Here is a 26,780-nt window from a genome sequence, read left to right as displayed (position 1 = left end):
GCAACTGTTTCAGCGCTATTCTCTATGGCAGAGTGCCCTTTACGAGCACACAGCTGTAGGTTGTTACGTACAGTATTTCAGTTCTTTATAATCTATGGACACGTAGCACTGCAAAGTATTGCAGCTCAAAAAATACACTCAGTGCACATGTCGCTAACATAGCTCTTTGTTATCTTTATGCGTGAGAGATCTGAATTGAACATGACTTTTAGTGAAATTTTAACGATCAAAATTGCGTGCTTATTTCCTTAAGAAACCGCTCCTTTCTTTGACTTCTTTCTTAACTAGGAGAACCCTTCACTACCAAGAACAAACAAAACATTGCTCGAAATTTTTCACAGACTGTGGCATCAGAGCCACAGCGTAAATAGAAAGATGTGGTACAAGGATTGCTTTACCGAAGTTTTCCCCTGCACGCGTCAGTTATATTGAGTAGAATCTGACAAATGACGTGTAAATCTATTTCTTGGATTAACAGATATTTGTAGCAAAAAAGCTTGTCGTACATAAAATCTCTACATTTAATTTGGAGAAGGATGAAAAATCGAGTTTGTCAAAAAAGGCTAAGCAGTGCAAGAATCGAAACGTCTCAGCATTAATATCCTCGAGGAACGGTCATTGTCTTCAACACTGCGCAGCACGTAGCCGGAAAATCACAGACGAAACAGGCAGTCGTTTGCCAAGCAGGTGACACATGAAATTTCTGCGCAGCTGATACGACCTCCGCTTTTCGCGGTAATCAATTATGTCCCTGGACTATAAGCTAACACTGATTATAGAAAGCTGCATTGCTGCACAAAAAGGGAAAATGTGTGTGTGTGTGTGTGTGTTTTGTGATATCGGATATCGTAGTCTGTCTATAAGAAACAGAGACTGATCTCAAAAGTAAGAAGACTTATATTTTTTCTGACTATGCCAACCACATAAAATTCATTAAAACCGTATAACCATGGGAATGTTGATGATATAGTAGCATACTGGTGCGCAAGAATCAATTGTTTTGCATGTGGCAACAGCGTGATCACAGCAGAGAAAAGAAAGAAGTTTACCCACTGTGGTGATGGTAAATCTCGGGCGCTAAACAACGATGTCATCAGCGGTTTACACATTTTAGCTTGCTAAACAATAGGCTTCGATACTAGGACGAATTTTTGTCGTTTCTGGAATTTTAGTCTTCCCTAACAATTCTAGTCACCTCACATAGTTCTGTCTCTGGTGACATCGACGCCACATTAAAGTTGTAAATTGCTATTTACTTCATACTGATTACTCATACTGACAATCCACCAGCAATTTCTGGAAGTAAGAGGAACTAATTGTTTGATATTGAATAGACACAACGTGAAGTGATAATTTACCATTCAGTTACTGAGTGAGGGCGTATAGCTCTACTCTTTGGTTAAATGTGCTTCATATGGAAACGGCTATATGTTTAAGTTATTTTATAGTTAATCTCCTAAACATTACGTACATAGAACAACAGATAATTTCCGCGTTAAATGTGTGTGTTGGGGTTTATGGGCGCTCAACATCGAGGGCCGCGTTAAATGGAGAATCTTTCTTCCACTCTAGAGTTCCACGTACAGAAAGGCAAATGGCAGGGGCGTAAGTACAGACACGGGGACTCCCAGGCAAGAACATAAAGTGAGCCCGACCCCTTTCTGCATGCCTACCCCATCCCGTTCCATTCCCAACTCAACAGAACATCGTCCGCACATCGTCGCTCAAAGCCAGACGCCAGCTGCCAGCCATCAGCCACCAGGTCTCCCTTCACTAAAACAAACACACACACACACGATCGTGCGCGAGCGCGAGCGTGCGCGCGCGCGTGCGCACACACACACTACGTTACACCATTCTCTAGCTGCTCACTCGTTGTTTAACTTAAAAAATTAAATAGGTAAGATATCTAACAAACCGTCTATTTTATATACATATTTATTTATTTATTTATTGTGATAGGCCTATTTCGGCTACAATTGCCATTGTCAAGCTATCCGTGCAAAATACGTAGATAGAATTATGTCATTGTTTCCTTATATTTACACGTTACGGCTACATGGTACGTGTATACGTTGGTACTTACGTCTAGTTATTCTTGACTTCCGTATCACATCGGCACGTACCGTCGCTTATTACACTGCTGTCTATGATTTGGTGCTGTATCTTGTATTTTAGCCCATTTGTGACATCTTGTTGGCCATTTATGGCAAAACTGGATGCTGTCCATATGTCCTTTAGTTTATATTCATATATTAACGAATTTCTGACAGTTGCAAGAATGTCTCTATATGGTTAAAAAGACGCTTTAACTTCATAGACTAAAGGTATACAAAGATGCTTTATATAGTTTATGAAGCTAGCTGATTAATAGTTTAATCTTTCCTGCTGATTTTATCTTTGGTTCTGAAATATTTCTGTTTTGTCATTGTTTATCCGTTGTTGTAAGTTATCAATAAAAAATTTTATATTAACTATTAAGTTTAAAGGATGTTTGTTCGTTTAGTAAGTCATGTGATCGTTTAAATGTGTTTATATATATTTCCATTTCTTCAAGAACATTCATCGCTAAGTCCTTTGGTATTATGTGCAGGATTTTGATTTCTTGTTCTATACGTTCTGCTTCACGGTTCAAGTGTTTGAAAGAAGTAGAAACATTACCCTCGTAATCTCTAACGCACTCCCAATATCTAGAGTCAAAACGCTTCTAGCAATAAAGAAACAGCGGACTTGGATTCTTATATATATTATGTACAATGTCCTAACAAGACTTATATCTCGCTGCGGGCCCAGAAGAACGTAAACATTTTTATAAGGTTGCTTGCCTCTTTGTCTCTTTGCCGATTCGGTTCAAACATTGCATTTGATTTTAAACTAACTTCCTCCTGAAATTTTGATTATAGCCGAGAACTGGTTGACAATGCGGTAGTGGTGGGGATGAAAAACCGGTAACAAGAAAACATGGCGCTGAGTACCGCCTGTCCAATTAGAGTGACTGCTCGATAGCTGGGCTTAGCAGATTGCGTCACAGCCACTAAATGTCAAACGTGCGTAATTATCTGCTGCGTAAAGAGACTGCGAAAACTCATTCGATTTATAGATGCACCCCTGTAACAGTTAAAGCAATTCCTTCCAAACTGCGCACACGGAAGATAAAAGGCTGTGGCTGTAAGATCCCCCTAGTACCAGCACAGCTGGGGTGGGGGCGAAAAGAGGAGATACAGTAATTCAGGGGCGCCTGGAGCAATTTCAACCACATTTTCTTTATACATGACTCATTTTGATACGTTTTTATGAACTCGCTCTCTTGTCAGTCTGCTGCTACGGTATAAATTTTACAATACATTTTAAACAAACTTACCGATGAGCTAGAGACTTGAAACTTTCAACATGGCTCAGGACTGCATGACAATGCAAATTTACTTCACGTATCACTGCCACTTCCCCTTTCTCTTGTTCCAGTCGTGAATGGTTCGCGGGAAGGACGATTACTGGTAAGCCTCTCTGCGGGCTGGTATCCCTCTAAATTTTACCTTCACAGTCTTTTTGCGAGATACATGTAGATGGAAGCAATATATTGATCTACTCAGGTGAAGAGAAATTGAAATAAACCTGAAATTTACCACATGTCTCGTAATCTCGTCAAGATGTTTGTAATCGATTGAAACACTTCACACACACAAGACTAAAATGCAGAAAATAATTATTTAAAGAAAAATAAGTTTTTTACTGTAACGCGTTTCTAAAATCGGACTAAAATGTATAAAATTATTTCTCCCAGTCCTGTACAGATTGCTAACCATATACAAATAGTTCTTACAATTTGTAGTTGTGAATTTTTATAGCTATGAAAAGGCTTGTAAGATTTAAAACAAAGTACGTGAGACGCATGCAGTACACAATTGATGTATGACTTGTTCATTTCTTATCTATTATCTGTTAGTATCCTTGGTGATTTTATGTTTCACGGGTATTGGACCGATCTCCGAATCGTCTTTATGTAGCTGTTGGAGACATTATCAAGGCTATAAAGACTCAGATAACTATTTCTAACAAACTATCTGAGCAAACCAAACTGTATATACGTACTCCTGCAACGATCAAATGGTGACGTCATCAGGCAACTGCCAAAAGGCACGTACACACCTAACAACAAAGTCGCGCGACGTTTAATGCATAGGCCTATAGTCGCAATACATATATCGCGACAGTCGTTATGCAAAGACGTACGTCTTCACCTACGGAGCCAGTTGCACTACAGAAATCAGAAGACGATATCCCAAGAAATTGCTCTCTGAGCGTTTTATTTGCACCGAACTAATTTAATGTAATTACAAACGTAAATGTTACTGGAGAAGAATTCGATTTTCGGGGTGTATTACCGTTGCTACAAATCTTCTCTAAAAATAAAAACTAGGAGATGGTATGGGCTTCAGACACTTTTGATGAATGCGCTCTGAAGATTTCGAAATCCCAAAATCCTTCTGCAGATAGTTGGAGAAAAAATTTCTAGAGGTTCCACTGAATGCAGGAAACCATTCCAGCCTCGGTCAGGCTAGCTGTCACACTCCGGTTTCTTGCCAGTGGCGAATGTTCCACCAGCCTGATGTATACATTTAGAATGTAAAAACAAATGATCTCACGTGTCGTCTCAGAAATCTGTGAAGCCATAATTAAGTCGCTGAATGGCTTTGTAAGGGTAAGAAATGATGTACTGTTTTTCTTGAGAGTGTATTTTATTTTATAATTTTTTTAAAGAATATAACTCTCCCTGCTAATGAATGTTTATTACTTAAATTTTTCTAACAATACTTCTGCAGATTTGTTATGGGTGGTGTCTGAATTTTGAACGGGAATTTCATAATTTTACGATGTATAAAGAAAAGAAGAGTCGGAAGAGAATGAGTGATTCCTATTTGTTCTATGTAGTGTTGTTGGCGGGAAGAGACTGAAGGCATTACTTCCGGAATTGATGTGGTACTCTGCATATTTGAATTCCCCATCCTTCCATAATATCCCGTTTCTAATAGCACGATCAATTTCTCGCTGGGCTACTGAAATTTCTATGCTGGTTCTTCCGCTGTTTCTTACTTTTTTCGCAACACACTCGTGGTAACCTGTAACGTCATTTCTACCCCGAACTGCCGCTGTTTACTTTATCAGAGAAGAAACATTTTTCTTTGACTATTACAGCTTCTTGTGTTCTCTCGTGAATTGTGATTTCTATTTTTTCCTTTTATTTTGGAGCATTTCGAATTTATGGTCCAAAGACTCCATAACAGCCTTCCTTTTGCTTCTGTTTTTACAGTCACATCCCAAAGACAAAGGAGGGGCTGAAAAACTTCATTTATTTCCAGTATTGTCTCCTTGACAAGCAAGCGTTCTGAGCACTATAAGTTACACAGCGTTGTCAAATGTTCGCGGTATTGACGCGGAATCTGCGATTAGCGACTGTTAAATTGCGGCAGCCCCGAATCGCGGGAAAAATGCCGCGCAGTAGCACTGAAACTTGGTTTCCGCGAGTCGTATTCTGCGACTATTTCGCCAGGTGTGTACGCGACTTCATCGCCGAGTCGCACCGACATGTTTTACGGAACTTGTACTGGAGAAGAGAAGACGCTGTTCGATATTTTTATCACTAAGACCCACAAATGTGATTTCAGTCCTCCTCCTTTTCTGCCAAAGTTGTTTCAGTGCTTTGGAAAGACTTTTTCTGTTAAAGGATTCTTTTCTGTTCAAGCCGCATTGGTGCTTTTGAACGATTTACATTAAACATGTTGTGGAACTTGCTGTTAAATAAAGAAAACAGCGCCAACACTTGCCCGCGACAAGCTCTGTAACACATATCCGTGAACTCTGCGATCTTAGGCAGCCATCTGAGTTTTGCCACAATCCGACGAGGTTAAACAGTTCGGTTTTCGGAGCTTTATTAAGTATGAAACTGCTGTCAGAATCTTTATGGTCTCTGGTGATGGGTCCAGCATTAGAAGACGAAACGTTGGACACCGAAACATGCCTTGGCCCATGGCCTGATTCTCGTAAAAAAAAATCACCTTAATGAGTTTTCCTCGTTCTTTTGTGCGAAAATGGTCAGTTCAAATTCAAATGGCTCTGAGCACTATAGAACTTAACTTCTGAGGTCATCAGTCCCCTAGTACTTAGAACTGCTTAAACCTAACTAACCTCACACACATCCATGCCCGAGGCACGATTCGAACCTGCGACCGAAGCAGTCGCGCGGTTCCAGACTGTAATGCCTAGAACCGCTCGGCCACTCCGGCCGATGAAAATAGTCAGTTATTTTACAAAAATCAGTATTTCGTGTTCTTTCATTTTTTACATTAATTCATAAACCTCTATATCCAACTTGACTCTGCATGGCAGAGGACTCTTCTTATTGGAGCTGTTCCATTCGCCAATGAGTATGTGAAGAATGACTCCTGTTCCGACATTATGCAGTCCTAATTTCATCTACACCATCTCTACGGGACTTTACCTAGAAGCCTGAAGAACATTCGTGGTTTCTCCGCTGAAATATGGCACTTTGAGATATCCAAGCACGTTCTAGAAAGATATGTACCGCGTCTCGATTCGAGTTCTTACAGTTATGATTTTTTTTATCATTCGTGTTACCCTCTTTCATCAGCAATAAAGCATGTAACCATCAGCACCAGCCTTCCCCTCTTCACAGTACTGCCGAACTGAATAACCATGCCTGACACATTGTACAAAGTGTTCTTTTAATCATGTTTATCAAGGAAAAATACCGCTCAGTTTTTACAATCAATCACTGGATGAAGATGGACTTTAAGTCCAGTTAAGGGCTCGGCTAATCTCCCGTACTTTCGAAATTAGTCAAAGTGCTTCTCTACCGCTTTAATCCGTTTGTCAGGCAATTTACGATCAATGACTCATCATTCAGAGGTGTGAACGTTTTGCCAAGTAGTTTGTCGCACAATGCTTTGATGCTCGCTATATCTGAGAGCAAAGGAATGGTGTGTTGCAGTGGTGAGACAATGGATTTGTATTCAGGACGACGGCGATTCAAATCCCCGACCGCCCATCCACATTAAGGTTTTCCGTTATTTCCTTCCAAACTGCGTAAGGCACATATCGCAATGGTTCCTCTGAAAAGGATACGGCCGAACTCATTACCGATCCTCCCCTACCCCAGACTGTGCTCCAGTGACCTCGGCCTCTACTGGACGTTAAATCCTAATCATGCAACTATCTTCTTGCCAGAGCTATTGCTAAAAAGTCATATGGAACTGCAGCGCCCATGCTCTGAGGCTGCAAGGCATTAGGCGGTGTGTTAATTTTCTCTAGAGATTTATTCTAAATCTGAAAAAGATAATATAATCTTTTAAGATCTATTGTTACACTGCGTTACGTTTCTTACACTTACGAATTATGTTTGTCGGAGTCTTAAGAACGTCTTATTTCCCGGCCCAGCGCATTGGGTTTGGTGCCTGTAGCGTTATGTTAGAAGTTCTCAGGGAACAAGCTTTCAGATTCTACCACCGTAGCAAGCTGTGACCAAAAAATTTGTAGATGTTCTCAACTGTTTTGAAATACAGGACTGTTACTTGCTGAAACTCTTTTTACTACTGAGACCTTAATGACAAAATTTAAATTGTGATTCGATTCTTTTTAGCGTGCCACTCATGGCGGATGCTTCATCATAGCCTTCGCCGAAACACTTCCTCACACCTAGTACCTTTCGTTCTATGTATTCAATTATCTGATGTTCGGGTTCTAATGCAGATCAAGCTTTTATGGAGCAAAGGAGGTAAATGATTCGCATATATTTATGTCAGTATGATTCCCAAGCCAATTCACTATTTTAACTTAGCGAATGACTTCTCTTGGCTGATCGATGTTAATAATTTTCCCAATTTTCTTTCTTGGTTTAACTTTCCCTCATTTTTTTCCCTTTTTTTCTTTACAGAAGTACCTTATCCTCAGTTGTCCCAGCATATTTATTTGTCTACTAACATCAATGGGTAGGTCCTTTAATTATGTGGTAATTATTTTTCGCGTATTCTCTTATAACGCGACGTGATGCAATTCTCAACAATGCACGGGTCTCTACAGCCGCCCACGCCGTTACTTAGCATCAGTCTGAGACGATACGGAGCGTAACATGAAAGTTTCCGTCCCAACTCAGAAAAATCTTCAGCAACCCATGAATTGCAGTAATAGTGCCGAACAACCGCAAAAGGCATAAGGTAAGCCATCAACAAACCTTAGTTATGCCAGTTCGTCGCATGCAAAACAGAGGCGCTAAACCGATCGCATCTCTCTGTGGACGCACAACTTATGTTCTCACAGATACAGACAATTAATGATGAAGGAGATCTTAGACACTGCTGTTATATTCAGTTACTTGACTTTAAAAACCAGTCCTCGAGACTGTTTATCACGGTTTGTCTCAAGCAGTTCGTATTGCAGAATCATAATTTTACAAATCTTTTAATTACAGGTAAATCGGAATATTATATACTATACATTCTTTTATGAAGTTTCCGTTCTAAAGATTCGCTCATAAAGATGTTGTCTGACAAGTCGAGTGTATCCACTTGCTGTGTTGAAACACATTTTACAAGCACGTATCGTAAGAAAAAATGGTAATTCCCTAGAACGACTGCCTCTAACGATGTGTATCGAACGTCGGACTCGATGTGTACCACACGACTCTGCTGCCACGAATTATGGTGCCTGTTTAGTGCGTTTCCAGGGGTACACAGTTTATCGCTTTGGGTTGTGAATAGCACTGTGTGAAACATTACAGTTTCGAGCGCCGATAGTCTCGCATGGCGAAATCTAATTCTTGGACTGAAGTGAGGACTTCGGATTGCTTCAAAATGAGGATAGCAGGAACAGTGCAGAATGTCATGAACTCAACTCTATGAAACTTCGCAAAAAAGGTGCGGATGCTGGTATTCCTTTGCAGTTGTACAGTGCCCTGTGTCACAAGAGAAAACCTGTAAGGCAGAACACATGACAGTTCCAAGTTATCCATTGAGAAGATATCATTTTAGTTTGTTGTTGGATAAGAGACTACACGCTACAAGAGACAGCTTCTGAAACACATTTGTCCACGAACGCTGTCTACGACTACTACAGTTTCTGCCGAGAAGTCTGTTACGTCCCAGTCACGAAGCTGAACAGTTATTGGAAATTACCGAAAAATTACATTTTATCAGAGTTTCTAAGCATTATAAATAAACAGAATAGACTGCAATTTGAAACTACTGTTTATGCTTGCATGCCATTAAATAAGGTGTATCAGCTTCATAGTCTTTGTCTCAGTACAGTTCGTATTCTCAAATCCAGAACAGTGCTTTCACATTTCCTTGGCTTCTCGCCTCCCTCGTACTGAATCGGTAGATGTCGATGTAAGAAGAGCTGCTAATATGTTGATCCTCTCGCTGAGAACTTTGGCGAGCAAACTATGCTAACCTCAATAGGTCTAACTTAAGATTCATCGTTGTTTAATGGTCTGTTTCATTTCGGTGATAAGTAAGTATCCTTTGCACATGGGTTCTTGCGCCATTATATATCCACTGGTTTGACAGTAAGAACTAACAGTTCACTGTAAGACGACTATCGAATCATTAGCTGGAAGGATACGTTTCGATAAAAGCCGGAAGAATGTGTATGATTTCGGCTGATATTTATTAGTCTCCACTCATTACCAATGTTAACTTTCAAGACTGCACACACAGAGCGTCTGCGTTGAATGTATTGATAAATTTAAACCATTTTAAATTCAATAACTCATAACATTTCTGTGTTGTTTAACTCCATGTGTTGCGTTTGCTTTCCTGTACGAATCCACAGACGCATTAGTCTTCTAGATAGCGTTGACTAAGTGATTCGCATTTCTTTATGTCACAATTATTTTCGAAACCAACACTGATTATTATAATATAGGGAAAGCCTTCTCTTCACTGATCGATTTTACTAGTTTTATTATTTAATTTTTCCGTGGTTGTGTCTTTTCGTTTATTTCTCTCGGGCGACAGGGAACCGTCAACCTCGTCGGATCCGGAGAAATGCCCAGTTTGCACCAGCCTAGTTATTTCCCTGATAAACGGCATAAACAAACATTATTATTGTTGATCATCTCTGCCACAATTTGACATCATTCATGAGGAAATGCTGCTAAATTTTTTTCGCACCACACGATTATAGATTCCAAGAAATTAGCTCCAAGATCAGTCTGTAAGCCACACAGCTAACAAGTTAAGCACTCGCAGGAGCAGAAACAACACGCAACTACTGAATGACAATAGCAATAACGGCTGAGTTGAGCCTGGAAAGATAAATAACTCAGTTTTTGTGGCGAATGATTTTTATTCTAACAGTAAGCATTCGTGGTCACTCAAAATTCCTATAGACGTCCATGAACTCATCACTTTTTAAATGTATCGCTAAATGATTGCAAAAATTAATACGCATAGGCGGAATACGTAGCTCCTCTACTCGGACAATGTCTAACGTGCCCTGTATTTAACGTCATACATCACGTGACAGAGTTGAAAAAGTTTCAGTCGACTGTCTTTCTTTCACTTCGAATTTGTGCCCATCTTTAATGTGTATGTGTTTGCGTGTGTGTGAGACAGAGAGGGAGTGCGAGGGGGAGGGGGAAGGGTGATGGAGAGGAGGGAGAGGGAGAGTGCTGGTTAACTTGGCACAAAGAAAGCAAGGAATCTGAAGCAGCTGGGCGACTCTGTTCGGCAGTTCCCCACTAGATGGCAGGACTGCCTCGCGCTGGTTCCCTGAGTTCCTTACAGATGGCATCAAAGTCTGTTTCCTAGTACGCATGCATTTTAAATACAATGCGTTAATTATTGAACTCTAATTGATGAATGGACAACATATCTAAAGATATAATTTTCTATTAGTTGAGTGTAACACTCTCCATTCGTGCACCTCATACAAGTGGTTCAGTTCCCAGTCTGAAAAAGTAACACATCGTCCCAAAGCACACATCAAAGTGACTTTACTGGTTTGGAACTAACACGACGTACATTTTTTACGTTTTCGCTAATAATCAGGTATCTGTTCTCATCTTCTGTCTTAGGACGACAAATGTGCCCAAATTAATATTAGTGCTTTGTTTTATTTATTAACACAGTTAAGCAGAAAAATTAAAATCGACTGAACGCTTTCGTTCTGCGTCTCAGAACTGATGAAGGCTACTAACCATGCTAAATAGAAGGACTCGCACATCTACGGTCAAGCCCCCCCCCCCCCCCACCCCTCTCCCTGCTCTCAGGGAAAGGGAAACATATGTATAAAGTGTTCAGGAATTTTTCTTTCAAGAAAAGGCAGTGTTACACAGATTTTTAACATGGTCGGCTCTAAAAATCTTCTATGGCTAACTACAGACCATCATTCAGCTTACAAATTATTAAAAATACACCATACCCCCAGATCTAGACACCTTCCCGCCTCCCGACAAACTATCGCAAGGGTGGCCTTGGCTAATAACGATTTCCTATCCCTCTCATGTTCTGCTACTGATCTGCAGTGTAGGTAAAATACCTTTAAAAGCGCTAATGGTATCAAGGAGTTCTTCTTAGATTGTTCCTTCGTTTCGTCTAGTTTTGAGAAATAACATCCAATAATATTTGAAACAACATTGTATAATGAAATACAGCCCTTTAAAGTGATACCAAACTAGGCATTTAAATTAGTAATGATTATCGAACTAAAACTAGGGATTTCAGTATTCTAATGTACTGGAAAAAAGAGTATCTATCAGAACTAAGAAATTGGCAAGGAGTAAAACAGTCGCAATGAAGTTGCTTTCCGTTTGTTCCTCACACATATTTCGTAGTAATAGTCTTTCAGTTATACTATAGAGTGGAAATATATATGCAATGAGCACTCACATGCGCAGAACGGAATTTCAACAGCATACATCGACTCCAGCATCTACGTTCCTATGGTATGGCGCACAAAACTAATATGCATTTTGCACATTCGTTTTACAGCCATCTTCATAATTGCATTCCATATCTGAAACGAGTTTTGGCTTAAAGCTTTCGAGAGATAAATGCAGGCATTTAACTTGTTTGCGAGAAGTGTCAGAGCTCAGACATCGCTATTTTTTCGTTATGGATAAAGAAGGGACCGCCATCGCTGTTTTTAGGTTTGGTACTGCACTTAATCGTACTGCTGTGTCTGTCTTTTTTATGAATTATGGTACGTTGGCATTGCCAACTAGTTTCCCAACACTACAAAGTAAAAGTATCACGAAAAATATCGAATTTGAAGTTACGACGTGTGGCAAATCAGCAGTTTTAATACTTTGAAATATTTTTAGTGACGAAATTTTCCCTTTTTAATTTTAATATTTATTATGGAAACTGAAATATTAATCTCACGTATTCATTCACAAAATCATAATTACTAGATCTATTGTTTCCTATTGCGAATACTTTAAAATAAGCACAGTGGTTCGAACTGGTGTGTAATACGATGGTAATGACTCAGACTGGCATACGTAAATTTTATCTGCGAGTGAAAATTGTTCGAAATGTACGTTCAATGGATTTCTGGCAGCACACTACCGAATTTATCTGTCATCTTTCTAGTAAATAGTTGACCATTCAGTCACACAAATTAATTCTACGATTTTACCCCTTCGTTCCACTGAATCTCGATATTAATCAACACATACAACGCGCCTCTTTCTAGTATGATAACCATAATTAGACCTCTGTGGTACACACCTATGAGAAAAAACTTTTTCTCATTTAATGAATTTAAAATTGCATCTGTAGCAGCAACAATTCAGCAACATAAGTGAAAGCAGAGTGCTTCTTTCAACAATGAGTTTTAAGTCTTACTTTAGCATAAAATGTAAACAACAGTGTCACACCAGTGTGGAATGACAATTTATGTTTGATGTTGGCCACTTGGCAGTATGCTCACACCACAAATATCCGCAGTCTATGAGTCACACATTTAACCTTAGATGATATGAGCATATCGCCATTAGTTTTTACCAAACAACTTCGAATAACGGGGGTATTAAAAAGCGTAATCAGTAGAATTGCGGAATTCCAAAATGTACCTCATATTCTTTGCAGCCTAAGCTTTTTCTTAAACCAAATGCTTTTCAAAAAAATAGAAAATGGATGAGTGTATATGGTAAGTATAACGGAAGTAAAAGATATTGTCTAAAACATCATTTCATGAATCTATAGACTGATAAATATTATTTATGTATGGGCAATAACTGCTGTTCGAAGAATGTGGTTCCAAAAATAACGACTGAAATTCAGCATCCTTTTCCTGAACCGGGTCTACAGTGTTGTTACACTATAATAATAAAATCGATACAAAATAGCCAGATTGCTATGGTTCACATCATAATTGTGGACACGTATAAAGATTATTATTGTGTGTGGAAAATTTAGATTCCGGTTAAATAACGTTCACCTTTTAGCTGCCTTTGCCAAATATATTCGATTATTATCTTATTCTGATAACAGCAACTGTAACGTATATATGAAACGTTCTGACAATAAACTTTCGGTTGGTTTCAAGATGACAGAGAATCTGTAAATCTAAGCACGGGCGCTTTGCAATTGTGGGTTTCCCGCGCAAATCGGTGATCAAAACAATTGTTTAGGTTCACTTCAGTTTTGGTCCTACGTACTGAACCCAGACGGCCAAACTACACTCCTGGAAATGGAAAAAAGAACACATTGACACCGGTGCGTCAGACCCACCATACTTGCTCCGGACACTGCGAGAGGGCTGTACAAGCAATGATCACACGCACGGCACAGCGGACACACCAGGAACCGCGGTGTTGGCCGTCGAATGGCGCTAACTGCGCAGCATTTGTGCACCGCCGCCGTCAGTGTCAGCCAGTTTGCCGTGGCATACGGAGCTCCATCGCAGTCTTTAACACTGGTAGCATGCCGCGACAGCGTGGACGTGAACCGTATGTGCAGTTGACGGACTTTGAGCGAGGGCGTATAGTGGGCATGCGGGAGGCCAGGTGGACGTACCGTCGAATTGCTCAACACGTGGGGCGTGAGGTCTCCACAGTACATAGATGTTGGCGCCAGTGGTCGGTGGAAGGTGCACGTGCCCGTCGACCTGAGACCGGACCGCAGCGACGCACGGATGCACGCCAAGACCGTAGGATCCTACGCAGTGCCGTAGGGGACCGCACCGCCACTTCCCAGCAAATTAGGGACACTGTTGGTCCTGGGGTATCGGCGAGGACCATTCGCAACCGTCTCCATGAAGCTGGGCTACGGTCCCGCACACCGTTAGGCCGTCTTCCGCTCACGCCCCAACATCGTGCAGCCCGCCTCCAGTGGTGTCGCGACAGGCGTGAATGGAGGGACGAATGGAGACGTGTCGTCTTCAGTGATGAGAGTCGCTTCTGCCTTGGTGCCAATGATGGTCGTATGCGTGTTTGGCGCCGTGCAGGTGAGCGCCACAATCAGGACTGCATACGACCGAGGCACACAGGGCCAACACCCGGCATCATGGTGTGGGGAGCGATCTCCTACACTGGCCGTACACCACTGGTGATCGTCGAGGGGACACTGAATAGTGCACAGTACGTCCAAACCGTCATCGAAACCATCGTTCTACCATTCCTAGACCGGCAAGGGAACTTGCTGTTCCAACAGGACAATGCACGTCCGCATGTATCCCGTGCCACCCAACGTGCTCTAGAAGGTGTAAGTCAACTACCCTGGTCAGCAAGATCTCCGGATCTGTCCCCCATTGAGCATGTTTGGGACTGGATGAAGCGTCGTCTCACGCGGTCTGCACGTCCAGCACGAACGCTGGTCCAACTGAGGCGCCAGGTGGAAATAGCATGGCAAGCCATTCCACAGGACTACATCCAGCATCTCTACGATCGTCTCCATGGGAGAATAGCAGCCTGCATTGCTGCGAAAGGTGGATATACACTGTACTAGTGCCGACATTGTGCATGCTCTATTGCCTGTGTCTATGTGCCTGTGGTTCTGTCAGTGTGATCATGTGATGTATCTGACAACAGGAATGTGTCAATAAAGTTTCCCCTTCCTGGGACAATGAATTCACGGTGTTCTTATTTCAATTTCCAGGAGTGTAAATCTGAACTGTTCTCCGTACCCACTTACTGATAAGAATCCTGTCGATACGATTCAATTACATTGCCAGTCACGTCTCTCTAGCAAGGTGTTCATGCATCCTGAAGAGCTTAAAATCAGGACGGCCACTTAATGTATGATAATGCCAAACGCCGAATAACGCAACACATTATTCAGATGATTGAATAATCTTCTGCAGCTGTAACCTCTATCGGTAAAATCCTTCGAGGATTGTGGCTAGGTTTTGTCGTAATATGGACTTAAATCAAACCACCATCCTGACGAGGGCTAGTAGTAATGGTTACTCAAACTTTGGCCCATTTTACAACATGATGCGATTAGTCAAACTCAAAGATTTCATTTAAATATTGAAGCTACGACCATGTTCAAATGTCATAATGCCTGTGCCCCGGAGGAAATTGGGCGTTTTGCTATGTGATTATGTCTCCAACGACACTATGCAGCATAAATTTGTCCCCTCTCCAGTGTGACTCACGTGGCCAAAACTGAATACCGCCTAGAAAACAATAGCAGGCGACCACACTTAAGTCCACATCAGAGATGAAAGAATGTCTTTGAAGGTCGTTGGCCTCAGCCAAAACACAAGAAATCACGAGTAATGGTAATTCAAGATACGAAGATATGAAAAAAAAACTGCACGAGCAGGCCGGAATCATAAACTCAGCAACATGACTTCAGCAACGAGAAGACATCACATCAGTCTAACAGCACAGCTTGATTTCGTAAGAAAGAGTTAAAGTTTCACAAGGACACCTATCAGCCTGCTGATATAGCGGAAAGGCAACAAGGTGAAGCCCTGAAATCCTTTCTTGCAAAACAGAGAGGTGCTGAAGACCAATTTTCAGCCAGAAATGTAGGCCACATCCAGTCATCGTTAGTCAGGCATAACGTCATTGTCATAGACAAGCAGTAACAAACACTCAGGCTCCCGAGCCTTGGCGTCTTTACATTACAGAACACCAGCTACAACGACGAGCCTTTGCTGCGCTGCTACCTTTTCCCAAGATGACTTTCGTCTCCGATGCTGCTACCTGTCCTGTCGTTTTGAGCTGCCGATCTTGCAGGCGCTGATGGGAAGACTTGGAGACTTCATACCTGCAGCTTGCTAGGTTGAAGTGATCGTGTTTGCCACACTGTCCGTGTGTCACAGTATTCTGGTAGTATGCTAACCGCTGCTGTCCTCAGTTAGTAGCTGAAAGCTGTCATAGACACTCCAGCCTTCCTCGGTGGAAGGGCTATACTGTTGTTCATCTCCAAAGAGTGCAGAGTTGCTAAGAGATTACCTGAGCACACTCCTTCGATGAGTACATGAGTGCTCTGGTAATACGCAGTCACCATACTGGGCAGCAACGCCTGTTGTATCGGGCTACGCTAGGCGCCAACGCCATCGAGTCCTGCAGTGCACCCATCACCAATATTACGCGAGCCGTACACTGCAGGGCGACAACCTCCGCAGATTGTTGAACCAGCGTTCAAATGGTTCAAATGGCTCTGAGCACTATGGGACTTAACAGCTATGGTCATCAGTCCCCTAGAACTCAGAACTACTTAAACCTAACTAACCTAAGGACATCACACAACACCCAGTCATCACGAGGCAGAGAAAATCCCTGACCCCGCAGAGAATCGAACCCGGGAACCCGGGCGCGGGAAGCGAGAACGCTACCGCACGACCACGAGCTGCGGACTGAGACAGCGTCAGCATGTTCCGAAACTGTGTGCTGCACTGCTGGTAGGCTGAGCGCCGATACAGTGAAGAATACACGACTGCAATTTTTTTTGTAATAAATTCATGCTCCACTAATGTTGTATCATTTGCACCCAGGGAGCCGACCGGCCTACTCCATCGCTCTCTACGCTCCATTATCCCAACAACAGAATAAGATCTTCACTCTGCAGCGGCGTGTGCGCTGATATGAAATTTCCTGGCAGATTAAAACTGTTTGCCGGACCGAGACTCGAACTCGGGACCTTTGCCTTTCGTGGGCAAGTGCTCTACCAACTGAGCTACCCAAGCACGACTCACGCCCCATCCTCACAGCTTTACTTCCGCCAGTAACTCGTCTCCTACCCTCCAGACTTTACAGAAGCTCACCTGCGAACCTTTCAGAAAAGGTCCCGAATTCGAGTCTCGGTCCGGCACACAGTTTTAATCTGCTAGGAAGTTTCATATCAGCCCACACTCCGCTGCAGAGTGAAAATCTCGTTCTGGAAACATCTTCCAGGCTGTGGCTAAGCCATGTCTCTGCAATATCCTTTCTTTCAGGATTGCTAGTTCTGCAAGGTTCGCAGGAGAGCTTCTGTAAAGTTTGGAAGGTAGGAGACGAGATACTGGCGGAAGTAAAGTTGTGAGGACGGGGCGTGAGTGAACAGCGTGGCATTACATTATTTAATAAGTTATTTGTAAAAGAAATATTGTATACCAGCAGTAAATTTAATGACTGTCTCTAACTAGAAGTCTGTAAATGCACGTGTGTACGAATTAGCTTATTTTAAATCGATCTAAACTAGTAAATACTTTGACATGTCCTATATCCTTGTAAAAAGAGATCTACAGACGAATAAAGCTACTACTACTTCCTGTGCTTGTACTTCATTCTACATTCCCGTTTTTAGACAAATACCAACACCCCGCTGTATACTAACATTGCCCTCCCTACTAAGAACTATTCTGATTAGTTATAGTGTTAAAGGGTGATCACAACGTTGAGACCTCTACCAAACTCTTCATTAGCACAGCCCGAATCAACCATCCTTTCATATAGTATTCCTACAGCAACATTCACAAGATACCCCTTGCCACAATCCTTATGTAAATCCGTTATGTAAGCAAGCGATTAGAGAATAATTTGCGCCCTAGCACCAGAAAAGTTGCATATTTCCCCAGTTCCAAGAACAGATTACCGGGTCACATCTTGAAGTAAAAATTTTTCTCCGTTCACTCTTCATCGGGTAGACTGCACAGGGTAGCAAAAAATAAAAAAATTTAAAAAATTTTATTTACAATTTAATTCAACTACATTCCTTTCTCGTGTCTTACATTCGTTGAAATTCATCTTATAACCTCTTTTCACGAAACTACACATTCCATTCAACTAATATTCCAAGTTCCTTACCGCCACTGACATTATATCAATGTTATTAGCAAACCCCAAATTTTTATTTCATCTCCATGAAGGTTAAGGCGCTTTCCAAATCTGTACTTTGTTTCTTTTGTTGTGTGCTTCATCAAAGATGATGTAGTAAATATTCCAGAATTCATATCATCAACAGCTATCAGCATGAGTGCCTTATAAGCAGATACCTCCTGTCTATAGATGCAGCTTAAGTCACTTAAGAAAGGGAAGTCTTCTGGTCCATACTGTATGCCAGTTACGATACTTTCTGAGTATGCTAACGAAATAGCTCCATATTTGGCATTCGTATAGAAAGGCTTACTCGACGCAAGATCCGTACCTTAGGACTGTAAAGATGCACAAGTGACACCAGTACACACGAAAGGAAGTAAAAGTAATCCGCTGAATTATAGATCTACGTCACGACAACAGTTTCGAGTAAGATTTTGGAACATAAACTTTTTTGATTCCAGTAAGATTTAGGAACATACACTGTTTTCGAACATTATGAAATACTTCATGGAAAACGACATATTGACACATAGCGCAGATTCAGCAAATATAGTTCTTATGGAACACAACTGACACCTTATTCATATGAACAACGCAGCCTCAAGACTAACACACAGTTTCTAAAAGTAATACTTGTCTTATTGTGTCAAACATCTGGCATAAGATTGTACCTCTTCATCAGTAGATAATGACAGCACTGTAAATTTTTAAATTCGGTCTTTCATAGATAGCGGTTTAGTCACGAGGCTTCCGTGCCTAATGAGAATCGTCTCATTAGTGTGCCTGATTCCCGGTTTTCTGCTAGACCGGTCACAGTTCGTAGTGACAGATGGGAAGTCATCGACTGAAACAGAAGTGACATCTGGCATTACCCAAGTAAGGAAATTAATACGAATTACAAAGTGATTTAGACAAAATTTCTGTATGGGGTGAAATGTTGCCATTTACACTGAACAATAACAAGTGTGATGTCCTCCACGTGATATGGAATTGAAACCCGTTAAATTTCGGTTACACGCTAAATAATACAAGTTTAAAGGTCGTCGACTCAACTAAATATGTCCGGGTTAAAATTATGGAAACTTGAATTGGAACCATCACATACACGTCGTGGGAAAGGCGAACGACAGACAGCGCTTTATCGGCAGAACACCTGGAAGATGCAACAAATCCACTAGAGAGCTTGCCTACACTACGCTTGTCCGTTCCCTGCTAGAGTATTGCTGCGCGGTGTGGTATTCTTACGGAGGATATCGTAAACGTTCAAAGAAGGGCAGCTCGTTTTGTATTATCCCGAAATAGGGCAGAAAGTATCACGGATCTTAAAAGCGATTGGGGTGGCAATCATTAAAACAATGGCGTTTTCCTTTGCGGCGAAATCTTTAACAAAAGTACAATCACCATCTTTCGTCTCAGAATACAAAAACATTTTCTTGACTCCCACGTACAAAGGAAGTAACTGCTATCGAATTAAAATAAGAGAAATCGGAGCTCTCGCGGAAACATTTAGATGTTCGTATGTTTCACGAGCAGTTCGACAGTGCCATGGTCAAGAAATAGTTTGAAAGCTGTTCTGTTCTCTGTCAAACTGTTGGATGTGAATTGCAGAGTGTTGATGTAGAAGTAAACATAGATTTAAGTCTTGGTGGAATAGTAACAGGAGTTTTCATGACATCACAAACTTGCAGCCGACTTTAGCCATGCCAGTTGCCCAAACATTAGCTTATGGTGATTTGACTGTCTTGACCAAACATGCCAGCTTGCGTTATTTACGAATGTGCCAATTGTTCTCATGATAGCCTGAAGTTACGGTAATCACATTTCATTCGTTAGTGGAATCGATCAAGTGAGATTTGCTTTCATATTTATTAATTTCTGTTGGGCTGTTTACTTTTACTGCATTGGTTCTATTTCCGTCATATTACTTTAGATTTCCGATCGACCCAACTCGAAAAGCTCTCTGAGTAAACGCTGTGAGAAGGAAAGGCTGGAAACCGACCTGTCATAGCAAAACAAATCAGCTTCAGTTTCGTTGGTCCGTATTAAGGAAAAGGATGGATTACGGAAGCTATCTTCCACATCACATTCATCACTTCTTGGTTATTCGAAAAACAAAAAGTTTCATCAATGAGGCACAATGTGTCTTATTGCTGGATAAAGTATGTGTTTCAGACTATGAAAACGACTTAAATGCTTTCCTGACACCGTGTGATTCACGAAAGCACACTTAGTACTTAAGACGACTGCTGCGTGCACACGACTGCTATTAAGAACGAGGAGGAATCGTAAGCAGTAGTCTCCAAATGTTTTGAAACATCTAACATTACGGCGCTGGCTGCAAAGCAACGTACAGCGTAGGTCTGCACCGCCATGTCCCCTTGTAATACCACCATGATGTAGATGTACAGACTGAATAACTTTGGGAATAGATACTTCCCCATCTTACTCTTGCTTTCCTTTCACGCACAGGCTAGTTTTAAGCTTTCGCTATATGAGTCAGTGTAGTCGGAAAACTTATTTTCTATGTGGGTTTCATTTATTATGAATTTGCTGCTACCAATTACAAATGACCTGCCACCTAGTTACTAAGACCGACGGTGTTTTCACAATATGAAATTGTACATGTACAGAATGTGAAACTTATTTGATATTTCTTATTTGTTATAGGGATTAATAATACTGCAGCTTTAAATACTTATAGACTTAGAAGAGGTTAAGAAATGAAAATCTTAAAACCAAAGAGCTATGAATATAAGATTTAAATTTAAGAAGATGGAAAGAGGTTATGACATATTATCAGTTTATGACATATTATGAATTTGGAAAAAAATTCTCAAATAAGAAGAATCTTGCTTTTAAGATGGAGGGGTAAAATACAGCAGTAAAATACATAGATTTGCGTTAGAGATCCTCCTCACGTAGCTACCTCGCATATGGGGCCTCGGCAGATCATCGAGCTTGTCACATTCGAGGTAGGATGTAAAATATATCTCTAATTCTCATTTGATAATGTATGTGTACAAAGATGCGTTGTATTACTCTTATATACATCATTTCCATTTCACATATTATTTCCCCTAAGATTAATAAACAGTTATATCATTTAAATTACGCTTCTTACTCAATTCGTTTCTACATGTATTTAAATGACAGTTGATCAATTTCTGTGTTCCTTAATTTAGTCTTATCTTATATCTAGGTGTGTATATTAATCTCACTGTTTGCATCTGTTTCAACATCTGAAACTGTTTCTGAAGAATACACAGTATTGTAGAACACTCAGTATAATGTCGTTTATTTAAACTGAACTACACTTCTCGAACAATCATTATACACACACAAAAAATAACTTGTAGACGACCATTCATCAAGAGCGTCGGTGAGGTCCGTCGGAGCTGGTCCTAGCTCGGCGACGAACTGGCTGTACTGCTGCTGCGCTGGCCTTATAAAGCCGGCGGAGTACTCCAACTTTCCCTGTATCTGTGAGGCGACCTCTGCAGAAAAAGGTTCGCATTAGTGTCTAGCAAGTTCTGTTTGTTTGGAAGAATTGTTTTCCTCTCGGTTGCGCCTGCAAGTGCTTGTGTATGTTATATGGTACACAGGGGTGTATTGAGTGTAGTGTGCTTGGCAGGGGCCGTCTGTGGCAGACGTAACAGTTTCTGTGTTTGTGCCTGCGTCTGTTTCCTTCCAAGTATACTGTCACGTGTTTGTGACTTTGCTCCTACTTATGTAGGTGTTTGTTCTTGTTTGTGTAATTCGTGTCACGTACGTGACATCGTTCCTCCATGGGAATGATGTTCACATTGTGCGCTGCAGGATTTGCGTTGTTAGAAGTGTTATTTTCATGACTTGTCGTTAGGCGCCGTTACTGGTGCAATGGCATAGGGTAGAAACACAAGCATCAGAGTGCATTACCTTTAGACAGTCAACATGGGTATGGACAAGGTGAGCAGGACTACATTCGCAAAGCTGTTATATCAAAACCACGGCAATATTGCTGCTGCTCTTCGCGAGTATCGACGCATTAAAGGAATACGGAAAGGTCCTCTTTCCACCGTGGTTGAAGAACCTGATTCGGAAGTTAGAATTAACAGGCGATTTGGGAGTTGCTCCTGGAACATGCCAACTGCCAGTTGCGCCACAAATTGCCGAAGATGGTACTGTTGCCACGGGTGAGAATGCTGGACGCAGTGTGCGGTCTTCAAGCAGTGCACCAGCTATGTCATGAAAGCCGAAAATTCCATGGTCCACCATTCGAAAAGTGCTGTGAACAGTTGTGAAATAATATTTGTAGTGCGGTTCCAGGCTGTCTTGGATGCAGCAACGTTGGTATCCTGGAATGTAAACATGGTATGCAATTAACAAAAAAAAAAATAGTTCAAATGGCTCTGGGTACTATGGGACTTAACTTCTGAGGTCAACAGTCCCCTAGAACTTAGAACAATTTAAATAACTAACCTTGGGACATCACACACATCCATGCCTGAGGCAGGATTCGAACCTGCGACCGTAGCGGTCACGCGGTTCCATACTGAAGCGCCTAGAACCGCTCGGCCACTCCGGCCGGCATGCAATTAACAAATCTAATTCGCACATGTGGAAATTAAAATTTGTTTCTTTCAATGGTTCATTCGTTATTTCTCTTCCGCATGTCATTACAAATGTTTCCAGAAATTTTCATTGTTCTACCATCACTTACTTTTCATCAGGGCCCTCGCAAGTAGTGAATGTTTAATTACAACTACCCAGTACATAAACTGGTTGAAAAAGTTGATAAATAATTGCCGAGATGGTTGATGTCTATTGGGAATCTTGCCGTATACACCGTACAAGCACGAACTGCATTCTTCCCATACTCTCCATACACAATGAGCATGTTGTCCTTTTCGCACTGGTAAATCACATCGTCCAATCATGAGCTGCTGCTTGGACTGTCACACCCTGAATGATTAGCAGGTCACAATGCAAACAAGCACACTATAAGCAAACAAAAAAAAATGGCTCTGAGCACTATGGGACTTAACATCTATGGTCATCAGTCCCCTAGAACTTAGAACTACTTAAACCTAACTAACCTAAGGACATCACACAACACCCAGTCATCACGATGTAAGCAAACATAACAACATCGCACCTAGAAATAGCACACACAGGTTTCAGTGTGAAAATTATCAAAATACAATATCTCATAAACTACTCGTATTAGAATCCTGAAACAAACACCGCTGAGATTCCAGTTTCCCCTACTGTTAGCTTTTTAATAACAATAGACATTGTTCCATTTAGAGGAGTGTATGTTTACACGAAAAATGCACTTTCTAAGTATTACTATTTTCTGTTTATTGACTCACAGTATGAGCCCCTGACTACTAATTCATTCAGTGAAAATCTTACATCAATTGCACTTTACATTTCCGCAATATCTGCAATGCAGTACTCATATGTTTGTCTACACCATAAACAGTAAGAAGACCGATCTAGTATAGGAAAAAACGAGCAAGCCCTAGCTTGGCCAGGGTAAAAATATGAACAAGTAAATAAAATAAACATAAATTCTAGGTTTTCACGGCTATCCAGATATTGCAAACTTAGAAATGCCATTCACTGGGTGCACTATTTAGAAGATCCCCTGTCAACAGCGAGCAATGCAAACGGATGTGTACGGAGAGACAGGGGCGAGTGAAGGAAACTTGTGCGAGACGGCCACTACATCCTGCACACGACAGAATTAGATCCCGGATGCCTGGCGATAGCAGAGTATCTGGCCAGCGTGGGCGGCGGCAGTGGTAGCCACACGTCTTCTCTGACTCTTCTGCAAGCGGCTGGCGTCACAGCAGCGTGGACGGCATGACACCAGCCTCCCAGAGCGACCCAAACTGCTGCGCGAAGGCTCTTGAGTAAATTAACGGCTGTGGTTACGTCGTTTCCCTTAGTCGCGGCCGAGAGCCGCCAATTGATCGCCACTCACATTAATATACCACTTATTCCCGATACACATTTCCTTCTAAATCTGAACAGTTAACAACAAGCAGTTAAAGAGCTATTGAGAAAACACCGACTCAATAAGTATGGAAAATTATTTACTGTGTTTGAGCACTATTCAGAGTTTGAAGTTACACAGAGTTGCTCATAGCATAGCGATATGCACGTATACAGATAGCGGTAGTATCGTGTACACAAGGTACAAAAGGGCAGTGCATTGGCGGAGCTGTCACTTGTGCTCAGATGATTCATGTGCAAAGATTTCCGACGTGAATATGGCCTCACGAAGGGAATTTACAGACTTTGAACGGCGGATGGTAGTTAGAGCTAGACGTTTGGTACATTCCATTTCGGAAATCGTTAGGAAATTCAATATTCCGAGATCCACAGTATCAAGAGATTGCCGAAAACACCAAATCTCAGGCATTAACTCTCACAGACGACAACGCAGTGGCCAATGAGGGTCACTTAACGACCGAGAGCAGCGGCGTTTAATTTTAATTGTCAGCGCCAACAGACAAGCTGCGTGAGATGACCGCACGAATCAATGTGGGACGTTCGACGATTAGGCCATGGCAGCAGACGACCGACGCCAGTGCCTTTGCTACCAGCATGACATCGCCTGCAGCGCCTCTTCTGGGCTCGTGACCATATTGGTTGGATGCTAGTCGACTGGAACACCTTTGTCTGGTCAGACGAGTCCCGATTTCAGCTGGTAAGAGCTGATGGCAGGGTTCGGCTGTTGCGCAAAAGCCATGGACCCAAGTTGTCAACAAGACACTGTGTAAGCTTGTGGTGGCTCCGTAATGGCATGAGCTCACATGGAATGGACTGGGTCCTCTGGTTCAATTGAACCGATCATTGAATGGAAATGGTTATGTTCGACTACTTGCAGACCATTTGCAGGCAATCGCGGACTTCACGTTCACAAACAACGATGGAATTTTTATGGGTGACAATGCGCGCTGTCACCTGGCCCCAGCTGTTCGCGACTGGTCTGAAGAGCGTTCTGGACAATTCAAACAAGTTATTTGCCCACCCAGATACTGATTTGGCCATCCAGATCGCCCTGCACGAATCACATCGGAAATTTATCAGACTTAATCGAAAGGTCAGTTTGTGCACAAAATTCTGATCCAGCAACACTTCCGCAGTTATGGACATCTGCAGAGGCAGCTAGGCTCAGTATTTCTCGGAGGGACTTCCAAAGACTAACTGAGTCCATACCATATCACGTTGCGGCACTATGGTGGGCAAAAGGAATTCCGACACAGTATTAGGAGGTACTCTTTACTTTTGTCACCTCAGTGCATTTTATTGCTCCAGGATAATGCGGCCCGTGCTGTTATGAAGGTCAAAGTGATGTCCCTTAGCCTTTCTGGTTCTTCCTTTCTTGTAAAATTACTCGTGTCTCAAAGCAGAGATTGGCTTCATTAGTTATGACTCGTAACTACAGTGCTCAACAGTAGGTGAACTCGATTCTTAATATGTTACAGGATCAACTAGTCGAAACGCTGAATAACAGAAACCACGAAGAATTTATAAAATGGAAAAAAAGTCACATCTCAGTAACGTTTCTGCAGCTGAGTGGTCAGCTCGGCTGACTGTCATGCGCATGACCCAGTTTTGATTCCCGGTACAGCTAGGGATTTTTCCATGGTGGAAGGGTAGGAACGTTATGCACTCTGCCTCGTAATGCCAACTGAGGAGCTACTTGAATGAGAAGTAGCGGCTCCAAAGTTAAGAAAGCCGACAACGGCTGGGAGAGCGCCGTCCTGACTCCAGCCCGTCCACACGGCCTCCAAATACATCATTGTTTTGCACACAGGACTAGCTCCTGTAGTCAGAGAGACCATTTTACCCTGCAAGGGGATGCTGTTTAAAAACCATATTGTCGCGGGAAGGTCAATGTTAAAATTCGAAATTTTGTCCTCGGTGTAGACAATTTTTTTCTTTCGCTAGTCTCGTCATTATACTTCTCATACTGATGTAGATACTAAGGACAGTATCTCGTACAATACTAGTTTGCTCCAGAAGTCGAATCGGCGTGTTAACTGCGCCGGCCATTTAGCCAGATCATTGGCTAAGAATTTTGTGTAGCAGATACAACGATGCTTAAGTGTATTCAAAAAAATGGTTCAAATGGCTCTGAGCAGTATGGGACTTAACATCTAAGGTCATCAGTCCCCTAGATCTTAGAACTACTTAAACGTAACTAACCTAAGGACATCACACACATCCATGCCCGAGGCAGGATGCGAACCTGCTACCATAGCGGTCGCGCGGTTCCAGACTGAAGGGCCTAGAACCGCTCGGCCACACCGGTCGGCCTTAAGTGTATAGAACAGTTTGTGATCTGAATCATGAACAGGAAACTATCTCATTAGTCCTGACGCCAACAGAAGATAACGGTGTAACACAGAAATGTAGATTTAGAATTAAACTGAACAGAGTGAAACCGAAAACTCCAAAGCAAGATTTGGAGGTTGTTCAGGGGTATTTCCTGATATCAGAGACCCGTGGTCTC

At 41.8% G+C, this 26,780-nt stretch overlaps 1 protein-coding gene and 1 non-coding gene across 4 annotated transcripts in view; one reads left to right on the top strand and one right to left on the bottom strand.

Annotated features, from left to right (window-relative positions):
* LOC126475246 (RING finger protein nhl-1) overlaps window positions 1-26,780 on the top strand; it is a 288,062-nt gene that overhangs the window by 77,351 nt on the left and 183,931 nt on the right. The gene's annotated exons all lie outside the window — the stretch shown is intronic.
* Trnas-cga (transfer RNA serine (anticodon CGA)) lies at window positions 17,087-17,161 on the bottom strand. Its single transcript has one exon. It is a non-coding gene; the product is annotated as a tRNA-Ser (tRNA).

This window comes from Schistocerca serialis, chromosome 4 (genome assembly GCF_023864345.2).
Source record: "Schistocerca serialis cubense isolate TAMUIC-IGC-003099 chromosome 4, iqSchSeri2.2, whole genome shotgun sequence".
Taxonomy (NCBI): Eukaryota; Metazoa; Arthropoda; class Insecta; order Orthoptera; family Acrididae; genus Schistocerca; species Schistocerca serialis.
This window is presented reverse-complemented; position numbering and strand designations above follow the sequence as displayed.